Here is a 24,045-nt window from a genome sequence, read left to right on the forward strand (position 1 = left end):
AAAGAATATTCATGATCTCTCTTCTACAGATTGGAAAGGAAGTTTCTTGATTTGTCTGAAACTTTTGAACAACAACAAAAGCAACCTTAAGGAAAGCACATCATGTGCAAGCAGTTGGTGGTGTATGGTGAAATTAAATAATCACATAGCAGAGTTTAACATCTTGAAGCCAGTCTTTCTCACATGAACAGCTTCCTCTTTATTATTCCTAATTATTTAGAATATTCTTCACCAATAGTAAGAGCAAAATTTCACTGCCCTGAAGAAAATCCTATTGCATCCTCCTAAAGCCAAAGCCAACGTTGGTAGAACTAGACCTTGTAATAAGCAACACACAAGATAGGAAGAATATAAAGGAAAGAAGCCTGGAAGAACAAAGAAAATTCAAAACACATCAGAAAGAAGTTGCTGAAAAAGATGCAGGGTAAGTTGCAAAGGAACTTACCTTTGTTCAGCCAAACCAAAATATGGTACATATCCTGTTAACTCCCCAATGCTATTTTACATTTACACATTCACACCTGTCAGGCTCAGCCTGAGTACCTCCTCTCCTGCTCCTCCCATCAACAACCAAAGGTCCTTTCCAACATTTAAGATTCTGTGAAGACAGACAATACTAAAGAACCCAAATCCCAATCTTATTTTTATTTTTGGTTTTGCTGTAATTTTGTCATAAGCACTCTGCTGTATAAGTTTATCTCCTATGTAATTCCCAAATCCTTCACAATAGGTAAACATAAGACTTTTGACTGAACTTCATGATTCTATTTTGAACTGCCTGGGCTCTGGCAGAGATATCATTATAGTATATATTCCTGAAGACTCAGTGTAACGATCAAAGCACTCTCAAAGTACAGCGATCAATGAAGAGCTGTTTGTCCATCAATCCTTCAAGAGAAGCAGGAGTGCCCAGCTCAGCAGAACAGCAGGAGAGCATGCTGCTGTCTGAGGGAATCACGGTTTGGTCGTAGTCTCTCCAAGGTAATAATATTTTGTCAGTATTATTTCTTTTTTTACTCTAAAAAGAGATCTGTCTTCTGTGAATCCATTTGTTAGATTGCAATTTACAGGTTTAACCTTTCATTAGTCTCTATCCACTTTCATTAAAGCCACTAATTTGACAAGTGAATGGCTTCTTTTTGAGAGGTTTGTCCTTTCCTTTCCAAAGAGAATTTTTCCACCTCACCTATCAGTGTGGCCCAGGCACTGGGTGTCATTATTGTCTTCTTGGCTGACAGAAAGAGGCCAGAACAGGAGAGTGCCTAGGCAAAGGTTTGCAGAGATTATATGCACAGATAAATTTTAATACTGGTCATCTTTTTACCACGCTCATCCATCCTCTGTTCTTTCCGTCTAGCAAAAGCCCATGCTCAACCCCACTTCTGCATTACTGAGATATTCCTAACAGCATCTTTGAACCTTTTCCCCTTGCATGTCCTTCTATACCTTCTGCTTTGATTCTCTTTTGCTTTCTTTTTTTCCATCTTTTCCCTAGTCAGGTCTCCTATTATTTGTTTCATCTTTTGTTGCTCTTTTTCTTCTATACAGTTGCTCTTTCTTATGTTGCTGATTCAACTTAATTTCATTTCCTGAATCTTGAAACTACTCTTGGAAAACTTTTTCTTCTCTCTCCAGCCCCATCTCCTAATATTTTTTACAGAGTTTCTCTAAAGCATAGCACAAGAAAACTACACTATTTTGTTAATTTAATCTAGCACTTCAGCAATGTTTTTTTCCTGACCACCCTGCTCCCACTTGGTTATATTCAAACAAGGACAGACAGACAACTTCTGATGTTCAAGGTTTGAGAGGGAGGAAAAGATCGTGAGTACACTTTTTGGAAGATCTCATCATATTTGCTGGAGTCATTACTTTGTGGCTCTACAGTCTTTTCATAGTAAAAATCTGGAAATATATTCTGCAAAATATAATCTGTAAGCTTTCCTCTCCCCATTCCTTTCAGATTTTTAAAAATGTTATTTAACTTTTTAACTGTCAAAGCTTGGGGCACTGTATTTGAAAAATACTACTCAGCATGTCTACACTGGAAGACCTGTGAGAGAAAAGGAAACACAGACCCACGTGTAAATGTTCCTATTTCCTGTGTGCAGCACATTGAACATCAGAGAATCATTAGGTTTCTTCAGCTATTATAATACAGGCAAAAGTTGGCCAATACATCAGAACTGTTTGGAAACAGTCAACATAAGTGAGTTCAGACTGAGAATGGGTTCCATTCTGTACAGTAAAGTTTGTTCCCTTATAGGCTCTGCCAGAATCAATGAGTTGGAACTCATGCACTCCTTTTCAAAAAAAAAAAAAAAGACATTTTTAAGAAAAGTCTCAAGTTGTAGCAGACACTAATACAACATCATAGAGGTCTGAAAGTGTAACTAGGATGGAAGACAAGACAAAGACATTGGTTGATATTTACTTGATAAATATTAGATGTAATTGCATCCATGCAATAAAACACTACTCACATTCCTGTGAAGAATACCAGGAAGTTCCTTCACTTAATATCCAATAATCCCTTTTTCTCATTAGATTTTGTAGATCAGTATTTTAAAAATCTGACCTGGATACTTCATCTGCAGGCTGATTAGATTCACCTTCTACATCTATAAACAACCCAACAAGTTAAGTGTGGTGTTTTGCATTTCAGTAATGACAAGATTCCTGCCTTGAGCAGATTAAACTTCAGAAAATCCTAAATGACTGAATTATCAGTAAGAATAATGTTCAATTAAGTTAGTAAAGAGACTTTATGGTTTACACTGCCATTACTCTATTTTTTAAGGAGAATAAAGTTTTGTTTTATTTTATTTTTAAACAGTCAATTAAGAGTAAGTTCGTCCAGTGACGAAAATTCTTCTAATTACTAAGTTTTCACGGTATTAAATACTTCAAGTTAAATCAACCAGCATTTAGCAAACTGCTGCTCCCCCCTCCTCCCCCTTCCACATACACACTTTTTTGCTTCTAAAAGCCCTCTACTGAATTAGCTGCTAGGTGCTAATTGCAAATGATTAAGCACTCACTAGTCTTACACTTCTTGCTTTAATATTAATGAGATGTATTAGCATGGAACATGGCTTGTATTAATATTATAAATGGAAGCCTGCATGGATCACTGCCTACTGTTTTGCATTACAAGGAGCAAGTAGCTAAAGAAAAAAGTCCAATTTAGACCAGAAAAGACTAGTACACCATATATTTCCTTTGGCAACAAAGAAGTAAAAGGACTGAAGAAAATAAAGTTAAATATTATCTATTTATATAAACAGCATGTCATTTTTTCCATAACCAGCAGCAGCAAACATATAAAAAGATAAATTTCTCTCATCCATCTCTCAAATAACTAGAATATATGAAGCTAAAGTTAAATTTAAATTACTCCATTAAGCAGAGTCATGCCACAGTGAAATACCTTTCCTGCCCTGCTCTAAAAAGGTAACTTGCAATTCTTTTTTCTGTATATATCAGGTTCAAGGACTGTATTCCAGTCAAATATATTACTTGTGCTTTCCTATTCACAGAGTGCCAAAATGTACATAGCGGGCTTTTTAAGCAGGTACGTAATTATTTATCCATCCTCCAAGGTTTCTTCAGCCCATGTGGACAAAAGAGGTCCGTTAACACGTACAACTTAACTAGCTTTCCTTGTATTTGTTAGATAAAATAAGTTGCATGCTAAGACTGAAACCAATCTGTTAGAAATGTAAAACATTGTTTTCATTCTTCATTGCTTTGTGCAATTATAAATAGACACAGTATGTTTACATGATATACAAATGAAAGCTCTCTGCACACAAACTGCATCACTTCTAAAGACACCTTCTACAAAGTCTATGCATTTTCTGGGGAGCCTGAAGAATCTCCTTCAAGATGAAATTTTTAATGCTAGTTATTGGAGTCATTTGGAAAGTATGATGTGTGTGCTTCAAAATAGAAGACAAGTTTCCCTCATCTAGAAAATATAACATTTTTTTTCTCTTGAATTTGGATATAAGAAATATCTTGTAGATGGAAGGGTAATTGTTTATACAATATTACAGTCACAGAATGGTAGCGGTTGGAAGACATCTAGACATCTTCTAGTCCAATCCTCTGTTAAAGCAGGTCCACCTAGATCAGGTCACAATGGAACATGTCCAGGCAGCTTTTGAAAACCTCCAGAGAAGGATACTCTACACCCTCCCTGGGCAGCCTGTGTCTGGGCTCCATCACCCTTACAGTAAAATAGTTTTTCCTTATGTTTAAGTAGATCTTTTTGTGTTACAGCTTTTTTGCATTATCTCTTGTCCTGTCATTGGACACTACAGAAAAAAGTGCTTCTAACTGTTAATCAGATCTCTCCTCAGTCTACTCTATTCTTATCAATAAATTGAAAGTAGTGATACAAAGGTGACTTTAGAAAGAGGAAGCCTGAGAGCAGAAATATGAAATCAGCAGTAGAATCCTGGGGTAGTTTTGCCATTATAGTAGTAGCAGGAGTGTGTAGCAAGAACTACATTCTTTTATCTGAATCTTACACATCTATTTCTGTTTACTATTACTTGTTTATTTTGAATTTAAAATGTGATATGTAAGAATTAGTAGGTTAGTATCTTGTAGATCATGATCTCTGCTGCAGGTTGGGTCAACTGGAATTTAATTTGCACAGATGTTACAGTCAAAGATACTTTAGTAAAACATTGCAATTAGAAAAATGTTCCAATTTCAATAATAAAGAAGTTTTAATTATTTTTTATTAATAACTTTCATAGAGGATTATGAAGATGTGCTCTGAATTAATCTAACAGATATTTGGGTTTATTTTGTTTTCTATTGTGTGTCATTACAGAAAAACAACAGCATTGGCATTTAATGATTTCTACTGTCATCATCCTGAAGCACCTTTTGCATAGGGAGACTGCTTACCCAATATTTCTTATTCAGTGGCATCCATCTGACAGAGAGAAAGGAACTGACTGAGTTACTTATTGTTAGAATGATGCTATGGCAGATTCAAGAGTTAACTCAGTTCACTTGAACTTTACTGACTCACTTTTCTTTCATAGAAGTTGACATTCACTTGTCTATCTAGGAAGGATGGAGGCATACCTTATACATGCATCAGTCATACAGATTTTTCTGAGGCAAAGGTTGGTGAAAATCATCCACTTCCTTGTGAAAAGATGAGTAAAGGGTTATTCAGCTTTAACTTTTTCATTAGTCCAAGAATACATTATTAGTAGGGCTAAACTTATGGATATACATATCTAAAGGAGGAACCTTAAGCAAAATTGTCATTGAGTTATTAAAAGCACTGGCAGATTACATGGATTTTGATACAAGACTGGTATTACGTTAAAGTTGTCCTCCATACCCTGAATTCCAACTCTTAAATTATTGAATTTACAACTTTAATAATGCCTGAGATTGTCAATGTATAGCTTTGTTTTGACTGCAAATACATAGAACCATCATAAAAATTCAGTGTTTGCCCATATTTATCACACACTGTCACAGAAGTTTCTCAGCCTTCTGTTCTTAGAATTGGAAATAAAACTATTGATAAGAATATAATTTTCCATAGAAACTACTTTCTACAGGAATACTGAGACCTATCATTACTTAGAGCAAACACTGCAATTTCTGCCCTTGAATCAATGAAACTGAGCAGTCTTTTCAATTCAAGTCCATAGCTGATTATTATTCAACTTGGATTTAATTTCTAATGCAGGACAGGAAAACACAATAGCAGGCTCCCATCTCCAGTGAGGGCTGTCCCCTGGGAATTACAGACTCCTCACAAGTAGTGGCTAAATCCTCTTTGCAGCTGCAAGACAACCATTTATTGCTCAGTGCCTTATATGAAAAAAGGTGATGAGCATCACCAAGATGCCATCTTACTGAATGCCACTGGTACAAGACTCCAACAGCTCCTTCATTTGTTTCATTTATGTTCTCTGCTGCACCAAAGTGATTTAGGAGAATTGACAGTGTAATTCTCCTAACATGAACTTTGAGATTGCATTGGTTTAGATTAGTGAATGTTCCTATTGTACATTGGTGACTACCTGTACAAGTATTTATTCTTCAGATATGCTACTGAGGCTTTTTTTCTGAAAACGAGTGTTTGGAAGGAAGATAAAACAAAGTAAAAAGTAGCAATACACAGTAAACACAAGAATTCTTGTGGTGGTAAGAGAATCAGAGTAAGCTGTAGGTTGGTATTTGGCTACACGCACTACTGAGTTTCAGGATTGTGCTGTTACTCTGTATCAGCTTTTAGTTTCTTCTGAATTTTCACAGGAGATTTCCACTGGTTTTCCTTTAGGAAAGAAAAAGTAAATTAGCCACTAGATGGTGAAGGAGTTGGTACAGTGTATGGCTTTACTAAGTAGAATCACTAAATCTACCTCTACAAATACATCTCCAGGGCATAAGGCACTTGCCTGAATATGTGTCATAATATGGCAAAAAATTCTGTTACTGGCTTTCTAGCCGATGGCATTATCAAATATATGCACAAATTACACCATTCTTCCCTTTATGCAGCAATGACTCTATGAAGAACTAGAAGTTACTAGTTGTAACTCGTTACAACTGTTCACTCTCAATAGTTACAGGGGGTGTTATAGTTTTCTTTGCAATTCCATATTAATGCTGAAACATATCTCCTTCCTCAGTATGGTTCATTCCTTTTTCCATGTAGTATGCAATATTGAGAAGTCTAAATTCTCCCTTTCACAGTACCAGCTACCTCACTCAAGTGAGAAATGGTTCTTTCAGTTAATGCATGCCACAATAATCTCAGGAAATTTTCATCCAATGTTGTAAAGTGTAGAGATCCAGGATTTCCCATACAAATTACAATTCTTTACTTTTCAGCATGCAAACTACATCTACTGTGCTATATGACTGAATAGTAGGACAGTTGGAAAAGAGAGACATTTGCCTTTACTACTGATAGCAGCACAGTGGAGGCCACTACCTTTGTTGCTGCTCAGCCTAGCTGTCTTTTCCACACAGGTGAAGAAGTGAGAACAGAGTCTGCAATGTTTGGTTTCTATGAATATAGAGTGGCTTGATCTTGCATGGATCTGAACTGCCAAGCTCTGTCTCAGGAAAACACTTCAATTCGTGTTTAGTTTTAATTCAATAAATTGCCTAACTAAAGTCCACTCCATTAATTTGGTGCCTCAAGTTAATCACAATAAAACATTTAAGCATGTATTGGAACTAACTGCTCTGCACTTTTGAAGATCTTACTCTTAAACTAAGCCTTTATTGAGTGTCAAGCTTAGGAGCTGTGGAATGAGACTCTCACCCACTTTACCTCTTTTTGTCTTGAGACCTTAACAATAAGCACATTATTCAGGCACCTCTTACAGCACCGTATCAGGTCTGCAAGCAGTACAGCTTCAAAGAGGTAAAGTGCTAAAAATGAGGCAGGTTGATCATATGACATCAAAACTATAAAGGAATTTGGGTAAGGAGGTGGGGAAAAAAAAAGCAAGAAGAATGAAAGCATGTGCTTACAATCCTTGTACAAGAACTGCTCTCTCAAAGACAGTGTACTGCACATATGTTATCTATATGCCACCATTTTAATGGCTCTTCAATGAAAAACATCTTGTTACCATAGTAACTGCCACATTGCATGCTACCTCTGAGAATACTACATCATCATACTAGACACACACAGCATTTCACACCGATAAGTCATGGGCATGTCTGGTATTTTAAGAAAGAACAACAGGCAGATATTTTCTTTCCCTTAACCCATTGCTTTGCATACAGACTACTTGTGTATTTTCTCAACATGAAAAAAATAAAATTGTATTCTTATTTCTTTTATCCTTTTGGCAGATAGCAATGTGTGTTCATAATGGCAACCCACAAAAGCACAAAAAACTTTATTTTCAATTATGATTTTACCTCTCCAAGCATCCACAAGCTATTTACAAGATGACGAAGAATTTGCTGTTTTTTTCATCTCAATTTAAAAATACTTACTTAAAACTTTTTGGCATTTCTATAACACTGATTTTTCAGGATGTGTTGCAAGGAGTCATGCTTGTTTGCAAAAAATTCCTTGCAAAGACTCTCACTGGCACTCCATCATTTATATATTGTAAAATATTGTACATCTTACCCAAGTCATTGAACAAGTAATATCTGTTGCCCCAACTGCTTCCATATATCTATACAATGATATATTCTCTATCAGTCAACTTCCTTAAAGATTGAAAACTATACAAAAAGTAGACTGAATTTTCCGTTTGGGGAACAATAAAAACCACACTTTGCCATGATCCTATGGAAATGTAGGGTTATTGCACATAGTCTCCACTGGTAGAAATTCAGAATAAACTATGCAAGAGAGTTTGCATTCTGCAAACAATAAGAGCTCTGAAACCTATGAACTGCAACTGAGAAAACAGTTATACAGAGGACTGAGAAGTTCCATCACTGGATGACCACTGCTCCACCTCACTACAGACTTCTTTCAGGTAGCTGTACAGAGTGATCAGGTTTCCCTTCAGCCTCATTTTCTCCAGGACAAACAACCTCAGGTCATTCAACTGCTCCTAGTACAACCTGTTCTCTAGATCCTTCCCCATTTTTGTTGCTCTTCAGACACTCTCCACCATCTGGATGTCTTCCTGGTAGTGAGAAGTCCAAAACTGAAATGTATTTGTGATGAGGCCTCACCAGTCCTGCGTAGAGGAGGATCGTCACTTAGTTAGTCCTGCTTGGCACAATTTTTCTGATACAAGTCAGGATGCCATTGGCCTTCTTCGCCACCTGGGCACACTGGCTCATATTCTGATGGCTGCTGACCAACACTCCCAGGTCCTTTTCCACCAGACAGCTTTCCATCCACTCTGCCCCATGCCTGTAGCGCTGCATGAGGTTGTTGTGACACAGGTGCAGGATCCATCACTGGGCCTTGTTGAAAGTCATACAACTGGCCTCAGTCCACTGACCCAGCCTGTCCAGGTCTCTCCTACCCTCAAACAATAACTACACTCCTAACCAACTCAGTGTTGTCTGCAAAATTACTGAAGGAACGTTTGATCCCCTCATCTAGATCACTGATAACAATATTAAACAGAACAGGCCCCAGTACTGAGCCCTGGGGAACACCCCTGGTGGCCAGCCACCAGATGGAGTTGACTTCATTCACTGCCACTCTTTGATCTTGGTCATCCAGCCAGTTTTTTACCCAGTGAAGAGCACACTTATCCAAGCCATAGGCAGCCAGTTACTACAGAAGAATGCTATGAGAAATTCTGTCAAAGGCTTTACCAAAGCCCGGGTATACCACATCCACAGTCTGCCTCATCCACTAAGCAGGTCACCTTGTCATAGGAGGAGCTCAGGTTGCTCAAGCAGGACTTGCCTTTTGTAAACCCAGAACAACACACAAAACTAATATCTTAAAAATATGACTCATTTGGAGATATATTTTTCTTTGAATATTCAGAGATATCCTGCATTGTCTACGATAGGGACAGAACTTGCTGAACTTAAAACTTTTAATTGACTAGAAAGTCTGGAAGCCCTGAGGCCACGTATGCACATTGCACAACAGACTTTCTTCTTTCCCACCAAGAATCAGGAGCAGCCTTGCAGTATTTTCCTCTTACTCAGAAATTGGAACTGAAAAAACAATGACTTTCTCACAGTGTAAGGAAATGAGCTCAGACCCAAGACAGACACTGGGAGCTTTAAATCCTTACACTAGAAGTTATTTCAGACCTGACAAAACATACTTGCTTAAAACATTCTTGCTTATTTCAGACCTGACAAAACATACTTGCTCATAATATTAAGCATAGATTCCAATGGCAGGAGTCAGTGAAGTGAATAATATTTTTTAAAAAAATCTTTAACTTTTAAAAATATTTAGATATTACATTAGTAGAAATTTAGGTTTATAAGTTTTATAATCCTCTAACCTCCTCAAGTTTGGCTCCTTCAAGCCTTTGCATAATGTCATTTTTTTTTTTTTATTTAGCTTTGTGCTGCTCAGATTCTTAAATATACTTACACTTTGGTTCCCCCCATAGCTTTCTTACTAACTTTCTACTTCCCATTCTACCAAACTACTGAGACAACTTTAAAAAGGTTGTTGTACAGCTAATTACATAAGCACCAATGATGTGTTTCTCTGCTGTTTCGTATCTTTATATCAGACAACACACAAAAAATAGTTTTGCCTGCTTAGAAATCATTACTTACAACTGCTATTGGTACAAGCAACAAGGAAACATACTCTGCAACAGTAGAACACAGAATTTGTGACAGAGATGGAAGTGGAACAACTGGATGTCACTTATGATTTGGTTTCTTTACATTGTCAAATTGTTCTGCATTGTGCAGGAGAAATCTGGGTTAACAAATAATAAGAAAAGACAAGTAGAAGACCACTGTTTCCTGTAGTTTGGTCAATTCAATATACAGAGTTCTTTCTACCTATAACCCGCCAGTGGCATATGGGAGAAATAAAGGGTATGTGGGAAAGAGGCAGGAAAAGGAAATGTACATTGGTTATTTTAGAAGGCTCTTAATAGCTGCTAGCAAACTATCTGGGAAAAAAGTGAACTAGTTCCAAACCTTCACATGTTCTAAAGCCAACTTGTAATAGAAGGCTTTCAGCACTGTAGAGAACTAGTCATTCATCCAAGATCCATGCAACCAAGATCTAAGTGTGAATTCTCTTACCCATCCTCAGCTAACCCCAGCTGAAGTGTTTTCTATATCACATCACATCAAAATGAAAAGTGTAGTTATGATTTCAAATTTGCTGAAGCAGCACTTACTGAATTATGCACTCAGGACTTATTTGTGTTTGAAATCTGTCATTTCTTAAAGTTTAATCCTACCTTTCCAGGCATCACTCATTATCACCTGGAATTCAGGAACACAAACAAGGAAGACTATCTGAACACATGGTTAGAAGAAAGTGATTTTCCTAGCGAAGACAAACATGTGAAAGCTTTCAGAACTTCTTTTCCAACTCTTGTGAGTTTTTAATGATTTGGATAGCGTGGGTAGTGGAAACAGATGCTATCGTCTCTACATATTTGGCAGAAGATAAAGCAGCAAAGGCTAACATATTCATGCTGTTTGCAAACTGATGTATACCACAGATCATCTTTCCAAAATACATTTGGGCAGGACAGAAAATTTTCAGCTCTTGATGATATAAAATTATACCATTAATGTCTAAATATATCATTACTTTTTAAAAGAGAATACACACCACCATCTCCCCCTGCAATACATAATATTTCCTGTTCTCAAATGGATAAAGAATACGTATCTGGGTAGCCATTTGGATTCTTTCTCCTCCTACAAAAGAAAATCAGACTTGCCAAGTGCTTTAAGATCCTCAGATGGAAGACACTTTGTATGAGTGAATTCCATTATTTATTTTTACCACGCAGCATTCAGTACATCCATAAGGCTTCCTGTGGTCTGAAGACTATATTAAGACCTAGAGCAAGCAGATGTAACTCCACTGACATCAGCAGAGCTGCACTTACATCAGGCCTCAACATGGGCTAAATACTGCTGTCTATGATTTACACCTTGTCTGTTCTTACAGAGAAGCCTTTATAATTTGATAGTACTTGTCTAGATCTGATCCAGAACTCAAGATACATACGCTACTCAGAAAAAAAAAATAATTCACAGCAAATGTCCATCTTTGCTGTGGACCCAAAGCTTCATCTCATCCTAAAGCATCCTAATTTTAAGGTTTGAACCCTTAAAAACGGAATCTTTAACGATCACAAAGCAATAAAGCAGTTAAGGAGACATGCTGAAGACCATGAAGCATTCTATCTTTCCATAGAACACAATGTGCTCTGTCACACTCCCTGCAACCCATATGTATACTTTGTGTTATGCCCTTTTAACTAGTAATAGGCTGTATGACTGACATGCATCAAGTTGCTTATTTAATAAATAGCATCTGTCATCCAATAACCTGATAATACTTCATCTGCATTCCTGCAAGAGATTAAACTACATTTGAAGTGGTGAAAGAACAGGAAAGGAATTCCATAACACATTCAACAAGTTATCATCTGAGAATCTAATTCTGCAGCTCCTTTTGCACAGACAGATCACTGCACAAGTACATGTCCTCCTTACAGGTGGTGGGACTACATGGGTAAGTGTCCCAAAAAGGGACCTGGTTTCAGGATGAGATTGTACTGATGATTACTTCAAATTGATAATAAAATGCAGGATATTTAGGGGCTTTTGGAAGTAGATAGAAAAGTAACTTTGACTCAAGATTCAGTACCTGACCTTTCATATGACTGATGTGCTACTGGAGAGGGGAATGGAAAGTAAAAATCCTACTCCTGTAACCAAGACGATATCACTGACAACATCATCAGGGATTCTGATGAGTAAATCATCATAATGCTATTTTGAACTGCATGAAAGACATAGCAGGGGATCAATATTTTTCCCATTGTGGGAAACAGAAGGCCACTAAAAAGGGAATTATGTTATTTTACACCTTCTATCAGTCATGTCCAGCAACAATTGAAATCAAGACATTTTCTATCATCTCTCTTACAGTGTGGTGAAAATATTGCAGTGTTCCATATTTTGGCTTTTAAAAGTGATAAAAATTGGATTTTTCTGATTTCTTTATTTTTAGGAAAGCAAAGTAGTAAGTTTTCTTGCAGTATCTTTTCAGAACAGTGTGTTGTGATTTTTAGACAAAAACTCCAAGTAGTCTAAAACTCAACTTGCCCCCTACTAGACAAATCCTTAAATTTTTTGAGAAAGAAAAAAAAATCAAATGGGCAAAAAAATCGAGTCTCAGTTATATACTTTTGAAAATTTAAAATTACTAGAAATTTCCTGTCTCTTTCAAACTCTAATGCTATTTCCATATATACTACAGTGTAAGAATTATGAAGTTAATCTATCACAGATCTGAAATCCTACTCATTTGCAGAGAGACTCTTAAGATTAATTTCCAGTGAATTTTGCCAATAATTAAAGAAATCATGTTAAGTACACTTTAAATAAAAACATAAACATACTCTTGTTTAAAAAGAAAAAAAAAAAACAAAAAACCAAACAAACCACACTTGCAGTGAAAAAGACAGAAAAAGACAATTAAGTATTCTAGTGAGGTGTTCAATGAAAACTGCTCACCTTTTGGAATAAGCATTAATGTAACGTACAGTACTTTCTTGATTTCCCTACCATAACAGCGATCAGTCTTAAATCATGGTGGAGTCTTCAGGTGATCTGCCAGTCCTGATTATATTCCTTTTTTTTGACAAGGAATGACTATGGTCTGATGTTGCTATGTTTTGCTCTTTAGAGAAAGCTGTTTCATAAGAGAACTAGAGATGGTACAACTGCAATGGAGAAGATGTGGAATATAAGCATTTTTTTTTTTCTTAGAATTACTGTGTACCATATTTAGTACTTCTTACTCCATCTGTATGCTTGAGGCAATAAGTCCTACCAGTAAACCTTTCACCTTTTACATTTTCTATTCAAAGACTGTCAAGACAGATGGCAGTAAATGCCATCTTTATTAAATTATGATCCATAGTACTTCACTAGAAATTAATCAAAGTATAGAGGTTTGAAAAAGGTAGAGCCATAAGAACTTTAGGAAGAAAACAATTTGAGAGGCACAGTCTCATTTTTGACAAAAATTTAAAAAAAAGAAACATTACAGGAGTTAGAAAACTTGCCAGATACCAAGCAGGGCAGGATGAGGAACCATACAGACTCCTTGTAAAGTTTCAGAGTATTCTATGTTTTTGCCTATCATTGCTGTTTTACTATGTGAAATCATAGTTTTCAAATTTTTATTTCTTTTGTTTTCAATTACATATGGTTGTCCTTGGGCTCCTTATTGGTTTGAGGGTTTTTTGTGTCTTGGTTTGGTTTGGGATTTAGGTTTTGGTTTTTTTTAAACCTTTTTGCCTCTTCTTGTGGTCTTACTGGCTTTTTGTCATCATAACATCATGCTTCTGCAATTTGTCTTGGCCAAACGACAAAATCAACACTAGTCTCTCTCTGCAGAGTCACATTCTTTGCACTGCAAGATGGAGACGGGACACCACAATAAACCTATGCTCACTGTAGATCCAGAAATAGTCTGTAATTTGTCCGCTGCCTAGGAGGAGCTGTGAGCTAGCAAATAATCTGGTAAACCAAAAGAATATATTAGAGTTTGATTCCCTTAGTATACTACAGCTCTGGAAACTTGAAGGAATTACTTTTAACAATTATCTTCAATTACCAAAGGGCTATTTTCTGTAATACAATAGAAGCTTCGAGATAAACAGATATATGACAGAGCCAACCGATATACAGTATAGGTCTCATCATGACCACCAGCAACATGCTAATGTGACATAACAGCCCTTTTAGCCCCTTCACTACTCCCCATGAAGCCAAACACTGCAGACAGTCCCATAACATCTGCTATTATAGCCACAGAAGCAAAAAGACCTGGCTATAGATATGTGGGGGGACATGAGCACACATTAGAATAAATACCTGTGGATGACCTTTTCTCATATTAACTCTCTTTAATAAGTGTGGTTTAAATACTAACCAGCAGATAATTTGTTTATACACTTGCATGTTGAATACCTTGTATTCAAGAAACCTGTGAAGTCATACCAGACTTTGAGGAAGAAACTCAGACTTAAAAATTCTGTTTGGTTTAAGTTGGAGCCAAAAAGCTGTACACATCTACCACAGATGAAAGCATTTTCTCTAGTGAAATCCCACTAGATGTTTTTCCAAAAGCAATGCTCATTTAACAAGTGCACTCTGCCATGCAGGTGGGACCTGTTAGGAGCAACAGCACATTGCAACATAAGCCTTGCGTAATTAATATTTATTGCTTACGAATATTCATTTTATTTATGTCTTCATAGCCATCCCCGTGGTCTACAAACCAGCATGGTAGGAAAGTAGTAAAAGTCCTCACTAGCTATATACACCTTCTACTGTATAAAAACATCTCCAAACAACTAAATACATGCACTGATGATGACTTTTAAAATTAAATAGAATAAAATATAAACCAATTTATCACTTGTCATAAAAGAAAACAAAACAGTGAATGACTCAATATGATGAATACACAAAATGTCAACATGAGACAAATTACAGTCTGAATGAGCAGCTCACAGGGCTGATACGCCCACATACATGATTTTACTCTCCAGTAGACTTGATATGAGGCTGCTTACCTGCTAATGTAAGGGAAGTGAGTTATCCTGCACACACTGGTGGGCAGAATACTGCTCAGCTTATGCACTGAGGTCAGAGCATCCAGCAGGCTGTTAATTACTCACAAAGTTACCCCACAGTAGCCCAGTAATGTCATTGCATTCTGCAATCTGAAGTGTATGCAGCTAGAGGCAAGACAAAGCTTCCCCACTTATTAACAACAGGCAGTGGCTCATAACACAGGGTGGATATTTACAAATAAGGCTGGTTCTTTTTATAGGAAGATAATAAATAACTTGAAGAAAACATCATTTTATAGGATCCACAATCTAAAACATAACTAATTTGACACCTAAATAGCATCTTAACCTTCTTTTTATCCTTTCCTACGGAAGTACTACACTAATTGTTATTCTTCTCTTTTTCCATGCAATACTTCACACTATTTTTCGTGAAGAAAAATATCGATTTATCTGCTGTTCATTGTTTGTTGTTACTGGTAGTTTCCTTCCCCTAATAGCTTTTTTTGTGACATTTGTCTGGTATGTTGGCATTTAAAGAAATTGTGGTTCTACCCTGCAAAGCACTTAACTACTTAAATTTGGTTCTGCTGCAATCAGTGAAGTACTTGTGTAAAGGCTTTGCTGAACTAAGGCATAACTAAATATCGTGAATTCTAAAAACCTAAATTTCCATTTTGTCTCCAAAAGCACAGTAGTTCCATGAAAGACCAAAATAAATCTTGAGTACATCCTACCATAGTGGACGATATAAATAATTAAACTTTTGTTCATATAAATAGAAATAAAAGTATATATAGAAATATATACAAAAAGATCTAGATATTTAAGAATTAACACTGACACACAGCAAACTATCTAGTCTTTCTTCTCTCATACAACTATTTCTATTTTAACAGAATTCTTCAAAGATATAGAAAAAAATTCTGAAGATTAACAAAAAAAACCACTACAGAAAAAAGATATTATTTATACTTCTACCTTTTAAGTAAAATATTTTAAGGGCTGTAAATACCATTTAGGCTTTAGAGCAATGTTGGACATCAAACCACTCAGAGACCTTTTACATGCTTCTATGTCAGGTGGCACTTTCTACCAGGTTACCTGCAGTTTTAAATTATAAATATTGTATATCACCTATCCATATTTCTATTACTATTTCTGGTTGACTTTTTCCAGACCTGTGCTAAATACAGAAGAAATTAAAATGTGCATTATTTTTAAGTCATGCCTCTGCATTTTTAAGGCAAACATATCTTTCAGAAATTAGATAATATGATTCTATTAATAAGATTTGCAAAGCTGCAATGTGTCATATTACATACTACACATGTAAATCTGTTCCATAAGGGTTTAGAATCAGTCTTGGGATTTTTTTCAGGACAATATTATCTGTTGGAGGACAATGGGTCAAGTAGCAAAAACTAAGCGGTTACTCCAGCATAAACATCTCAGTTATTTGCCATCTGCAGTTATTTGCAATCAAAGCTAGGAGCATGGAAGACTAGCATCTATTCCATGGATAACTTATGAGATAACTTACTTGGGCAATCTCATGTTAGAGTTGCAGCAATGAAGAACGTGATGGGGAGAAAAAAAAGCGCCAACAACAGGAACTTGAACAAAACAGTTTGAAATGTCTATTTTTCCCCTTTCTCCTGGTATTTGAATCCTAGGTTGTTTCTTACTAAATACAAAGCACAAGAAATCTGATGCACAGTAATGTAAATCCAACTTTAACGATGCACTAAAAAGCATCACATTGTTACCATGATCAGTGTCTTTCTGGATATAGAAGAATTCACAGAAATCTGAAATAAAGCCCTAAATCCATTATACTTTTCCTACAGAAAAGTAAAGGTTGATTGCTAAGGACAACTGTAACCGTATTTTGTTGAACTACAGATCCACTTGTCATTAGTGGTCAGAAACTAAATTAGATCTTCCAATATATTTTTCTGTATATATTCTAAACAATTTTCTTGCTATTTGACCCATGTAATTTCAGAAAATGGGCTGAACACCATCAAATTTGACAAAGCTACAGTAAAACAGACTGCTCTACAGCTCTGTTTCTCATATATTCCTAGATTAAAATAGCTGGTAATTTACATCCAAAGATGTAAAATAAACAACTCATGAGGCATTCAAGTTGGAAGCACAACTCCTTCTGCAAAACTATGAATAACTTATTCACTAGTATCAACAGTAATTTCAGCTAGATTGCAGTCTTTACATTGTAGGCACTGAAGGGATATTAAATACAACAGTATTAACTTCTGCCTTTGTTATCAAGCAATACCTCTTACTCTTTGAAATTGAAAACAATAGCAGAAAAATAGAAGTAAAGAAAGAACAACATGACGAAAATTAACTGCAAATCCAGAGGATATGGATAAGTGGTTGTGAGTCTATTGAAATACTTAAATGAAAACACTGTAAGCCTTAAAAATACAGCTAGATTGTAGCCCCACTTACAGAGGAAGAATGACATTTTTGAAGCAAAATATTAGACCATGCTGAGTGAAATATATTACATGCTTGTTCCAGGTTGGAGATCCATAAAGACTGTTTATTCTTTACCTTGTTCAGATACTTTTGAGAATTTAAATTAGAAGGAGAAATAAAATAGAGAAAGACTAAAATATCAAGTATTCAATATTTTACCATCAGCCTCTTGGTTTCATTTAGTGTTAATGCATATATGCTTTGGTGCTTACAAAGAGAGTTCCAAGGAAGGAATATTGGGTGTTATTAGATTGATAACCGACTCCTATCCCCAGCAGGTGGTTCATAAATACTTAAACATATGCAGATTAGTTAGGAGAAGAGAATCTCCATTTGTGATTTTAGGTCATGCTAATGTGATTTTCTCTTTCAAATAGAACTAAATAGATGTGTCAGAAGGGGTAAAATTCTTAATGGAAGAGAACACAAATAGTTTCTAACCTGCTGGTAAGGTTAGAAATGTCACAGGTTGTTGTCATTACCATGAACAGAGAGTTCTTCATCATTTCAAATGCATTTTCATATCCACAGGTAGTCAAATAAGTGACCATTACCACATGTAGCAAAAGGACAAACAGATGGGATGCAGCTCATTCATTTTTGCCTCTCCTGTACATTTCTGATATTTTCTAACTTTGCAGTCATCTACTGACAATATGATGGGAGTGATTCACTCCTAACTGAAAAGATGTTTCCTTGTGCAAAAAGAAGCTACTTTCTCCACATTTAAACAAACTCTGTATTTATTTGGATTACTGAGACAGTATCTGGCACACCACTGATGTGGGCACAGTTCTGTCAGAATGAAAGCAGAATCAAAAGAAAGATTTGAGGAAAAAAAACCCCTAACTTTGATGATGTTTCTCCACACTACTATTTTAAAGCAAGACGAAAAAAATAGAATTAGGTTAAAATTTAGTAAGTGAACTAGTCATAAAATAAGCAAATTTATAACACTGACAGCAATTGCATGTGTTTTTAGACAAATTTTGCTTGCAATTTATGCAGTACACCTTATATATATCTAGATACATATACATAGCTTGAACAGGTAAGGTGTAGTGTCCTTTACAGTGTCCAGCATAAGACTGTAACCAATCCATCTTTTTGCACATCTGCTTACAGAATTATGCAGCAGAGAAGCCAGTGGTGTGCATAGTTCATACCTATAGTTGCTGCTGCCTAAGGACAGACAAAAGCATCTCTAACTAGACAACTGGGTTCCTCTAGGCACTAGCAGCATGTCTTCATTTAGTTTGATTTCAGCATGTGAGCTTTCAACAGTGACTGCAGCACAAGGTTGTAATTACGTCTCAGGAGTGGAAAGACACTGAAGCCCAGATTCTGCAAAGACATGTGCTTATCTTTCTGCACTGTAAGAAAACTCATTCATCTCCATGAAAACACTGCTCCCTATGTACACAAATACATGCATAAGTCCTCGCTGAACCGAGGTACAGGCTGGAATCTTATTTCAGTCATTTAACTGTGCAAACTTGTCAATTTTGATCAAATTTTATCAGCCCAGTAAAAATGAAAAATTATTGTCACCCCTGACTAAGACTAATGCTATGAACTCCTCACTGTTCTTGGTCCAGTGATAATTCTAGGCCAGAATGACAGTTTTCATACCACTCAAAAGACAGATCAATAGACTAATAGTCACATTAGCACAGATGGTCAGAGAAAGGCCCAATGCACTGTATTTATTGGCATCAGGGTTTGATATGATCAGCTGTAATCAGAAGCCCACACTGGAGCTGCCATGGCAGAGTATGCAGTGATGGACACGGAATAACCAATCTGTTAGACCTGGACCAAATGACAGAAGCAGCAGAGAAGTAGGCTGCATAAAGGGACACATGATTTTAAGTTATATAGGCCTCATTTGGTGGACGAGAGTGTTCCCCTAATAGGACAGCCTGTCTTTCAAACGAAACAGTTGACTTTTAGGATAGGAGGTTATAAGGGAAGTAAACTGGCAATAGTTTTCTTATTTTGTTTGTCAGAGCCCTGCTTGTGCTGAGACACTAGGAGAAACAGAAACATTCATGTGTCTGAAGTGATAATGACACTTGCTCCTCCCTGCATCCATTGGGGCTATTGGAAGAATAAAAAAACGGGCTAGTGCATGAAGAAACATGTCTCATCCCTAGCTTTTAGGAGCCTTCTTGTCATGGCTGAAGAGGAGTGCTCAGTGGCCTAAATTCGTCTATGTGAATACTATGTACTCTGGAAGAACAAGAAGAAATTCTGGGAAAGCTTTCTCCTAAGGAAACTTGAGAATTTCACTGAATCAGCAGTTGACTTCTGCCTTCAGACATAGATATCTCTTAGCATATACTGCAGAAGAGTTACACTGGAAACATTGTTTTGTAAGTAAGCCTGCCATTGAAGGAACTCAAATATAACACCATAGCCACATGTAAGAGAATATATTGCTAATCTAACATTTCACCAAAGGTGAGCATACAACCAGACTGGTGTATACATGATATTCTCAATTGACTCTTTAGAAGCACTAATTTCCAAAATATGCTAGTTTAGAAATGGAAATTGCCTAGCACTGGTACTTCAGTTGCTGCTGGACCACCTACATCCTATGCCTTACATCAATGTAGCTAAATTGGAAGCATTACTCCAGTTTTCATGGTAGACAGCACTATCACTATGGTCACATATAGAATTCCATTTCTTATTACCATTTTTATATGGGGGGTTGGAGACAGAGGCAGGGAAGATGATGAAATTTTTGATGTCTCACCTCTGAAAGTAAATGATTTATTTTGTTAATTTGAAATACGTGTCTTATAACAGCTTGACTTATAAGTGTGCAGGAAGAAGATAATTGCTCCAGTTTCCCTTCACCACACTATCACCCTCCGTTATCCACATTATTCTTCTAGTTTTCTTGTTACTATTAGTTATCAAGGTAAGTTATCCAACACAATAACAAAACAGCAAGTAAGGTAGTTGCAAAATGTAAGCAGTTTAAGAGACAGGGCTTGTATCACTACACTGTACTAAAAACTCACAGATATTTACATTCACATGAAGAAACCTATGAAATTAAAAGTTTAACGTGAAACACTTATCTGTAGTTACTAGAAGACTGTCTTTACAAAAATATCCCTTTTTCTGACATCTCTTTTTCTTTTCCTTCTTAAAATATGTCGTTTCTTCCACACTATAATGAAGAGAGATGAAGCTCTGCTAAAATATTCTAATGGCTGGTAAGATGCTGTCTTTTTCTGTTTTACCTATCACCACTTGTAAGTAAAGAGTCATTTTATGCTGGTCATGTAGAACGCATCTCCATTGCTTATTTCTTTCTTTTCTCTTCCTAGCTAATAACATGGAGTAAGGATTTAAGTTAAATGGTTCTACACCTTGACCTCCATCTTGATGTGAACCATAGGTGGCAGAGACTGTATTAGAGTTGTCTCTGGGGTGTTATGCAAACGACTTCAGTGCTTATATAGTAAAGAAAATTGTGCTTTAGTGCTAGCCTGCTGAGTATGCATTATAATTCTCTAACCATTTTCAGCAAGGTGGTTTATGGGATTCAATACTTTCAGATGCCGTATATTCAGTAGGAGGTGGCATTCCATTTTTCATGTAAGGTTCATTAGTTAGGTTTACATGTTAAATTCTAAATTTTTCTTGTACTTTATACAGAAGTATAACAAGTGGCTGAGTCAAAATCTAAATCGCAGATCTTGAAACAAAATAATTCTTTCTTTTTACTTTTTTTTGTTGTTTTTCAAGAAATCATCCTAACAGTGTGATTCAATATAGAGGTGTTGGGAAAAATATATCACAGAGGAAAATATTGTCTCTTATAAACATAAAGACCGCATAAAACCAGTAAAATCTGCTAAAATCCTTTCTGTTCTTACTCAGATCAGTCTGGTGATATTGTTCCAGACTCTAATACAGCAATCAGAGACTTAACATTAACATTATGGATTACAGGACTGCAGTTAGTCTTCATTAAAGAGAAATCCTTCTTGAGAGGTTAAAATTGTGAGTCAGTACTCATCATACCTGATGTTACTTTGTTATAGCTCCTTTCAATCTTATACAGGGGAAGAAAAGCCAGCCCATACCTTCTGCTTATTTAACTTCAGTCTGTCATTACATCTTATCAAACCAAAGAGTAAGGTCTTTGGGGCAGAGATTGTGTCTGGGGATGTACCAGTACTAAACTCAGACTGGTAGAGCCAACAGTTCAGCTTAAGATATGTGAATCAGAACATAATAAAATAATACAGATGTTTTCTAGATCCATCTATATACATATACATAATCTCCACTCATTTGATTTTTCTCTGTGTGTTTGTATACATATTCATACACACACATCTATTTATCTACACATATATATGGAGCCCAGTACACCCATGAGCAGAATTCCACTGAACAAAATCATAACTCATCGTGTACTGTCATCAGCAGGATTTCAAATCAACCAAGATTCTTTCCCAGAATTATAGTTTAGTGCCTCCTTGTGTCTTTTATCTCTGCATTGTTAATATCCTGATGAAAGCTAAAAACTTTGAGTACACCATTCATGCAGTAGAGCTGTTAGTGCTCTTTTGAAGAGCAATCACCTCTACTGTGCTTGCTATGGCATTCATAAATTTTTTATTTTACTTACTTTTGATTCCCAAACCTTTTATGAGGAAATGCAAAACAAGTAAAACTCAGTTTGCTTAGGATAATTTTGATCTTACTCAGCTATGATAAAAACAATTTTGGTTTTGCTCTTGAATTGAAGAATGTAACATTAAGATAGTTCAAGAAAAGAAATAAAGAATACTTCTATTTCTTTTGGAAGCCAAAATTAGAGTTTTCCGCCATTCATAAATTTTCATGGGTTTTTTTGATAAAACATTATTAAAATGAGTTGCACATATAATTCCTCTTACTATTCCATTAGGCAAGCGTGCTGAATGCAGTTTTATTTGCATGTGCTATTTACAACCTACATGTACCAATGTTCTTTCCAGTTCATTTAACACATTTAGATAGGAGAAAAAACATTACAACTACAAGAAGACAGTGCATTTGAAGAACATATCCAGCCAAATCAGAGCAAGTGTAGAAGTCTACTCCAAAATGGTTTAAACCAAGAATTTAATAGGAGGAAAAAGACTGAAGGCAGGGGAAGAAGGCAGAAAACCAGCACAGAGTTGTTTTAAACATTAGCTGAACCAATTTATTATCAAAGTATTTTAATTTTGCCTTTGATACTGTGATTCCCATCATGCATCACCATTACCCTAGCAGTCTGATCATAATGAAATAATAAATTAGACTTATGGACCCATGCTACAGAATAATGGATAGTCATCACTATGCTTTGTCAATCTATACCACAAAAAGAGTTTGGTTTGGATGTTAATTCTTCTTGTGTTCACATAATTCGTATTTTCAAAAGAACATTATTAGTTAATCTTCTCTTTTCATCCACATTATAGTCCTTCTCTCAGTTACCATTGTTTCCCCAACCTTTCCTTGCCTTGTCCTGTGTGTTCCATTACTATATTCTTTCAACCACTTTTCCTAAACATAATTGCTAGTCCAGAACATTCAAGTGTTTTATATCTAACTCAGCCACTTCCCGGCATACGCATTTCAGAACTTCTCTGAGTCATTTTTAACCTTTGTTCAGCTTTTACTGCCAGGACATAAGTCTCAATATGCATCAGATGTTTTATGTACCATTAAAATACCATACTATCCTATTAACTTTCTTTCTCTGAGTGCATCAGTTTTTCAAACTATATTCCCCACAAATGGTAGATTTTACTGTCTTCTTACTAACTCTGCAAGCAAGAACTTTCCTCACAATCCCAGAATAATTGTTTATTTCACATTACACTAACACGGGTGCCATACCAAAAGGATAAAAAGACAGTTAAAAACTGTATGCACTACAGTTAGTAGTAAATAAAAACCTAAAGGAATCTCCAAAACCATGATGAGACACATGGGATCCTAGTCATTGAGATGTTTTAAGATTATTTTTCAATGCCTTCTACTCACAAGACACCTTATTTCTGGGAGAGAAGGGAGATGTACTTATGCAGATTTATGCCAGGGCCTCAGAACAAAGCAACACAGTAAGTAAAGCTACCAGCTTTAAGAACATAAAACAGCAATCATGATTGAGATATAAAAAAGTCAATTTTAACTATTTCATTAAAATCACTGCAAATACTATGCATAATAATTTACCATAGTTAGCTAAGACTCTGCAAAGCTGTGTCCTTAA

This window comes from Colius striatus, chromosome 10 (assembly GCF_028858725.1).
Source record: "Colius striatus isolate bColStr4 chromosome 10, bColStr4.1.hap1, whole genome shotgun sequence".
NCBI classification, from domain to species: domain Eukaryota; kingdom Metazoa; phylum Chordata; class Aves; order Coliiformes; family Coliidae; genus Colius; species Colius striatus.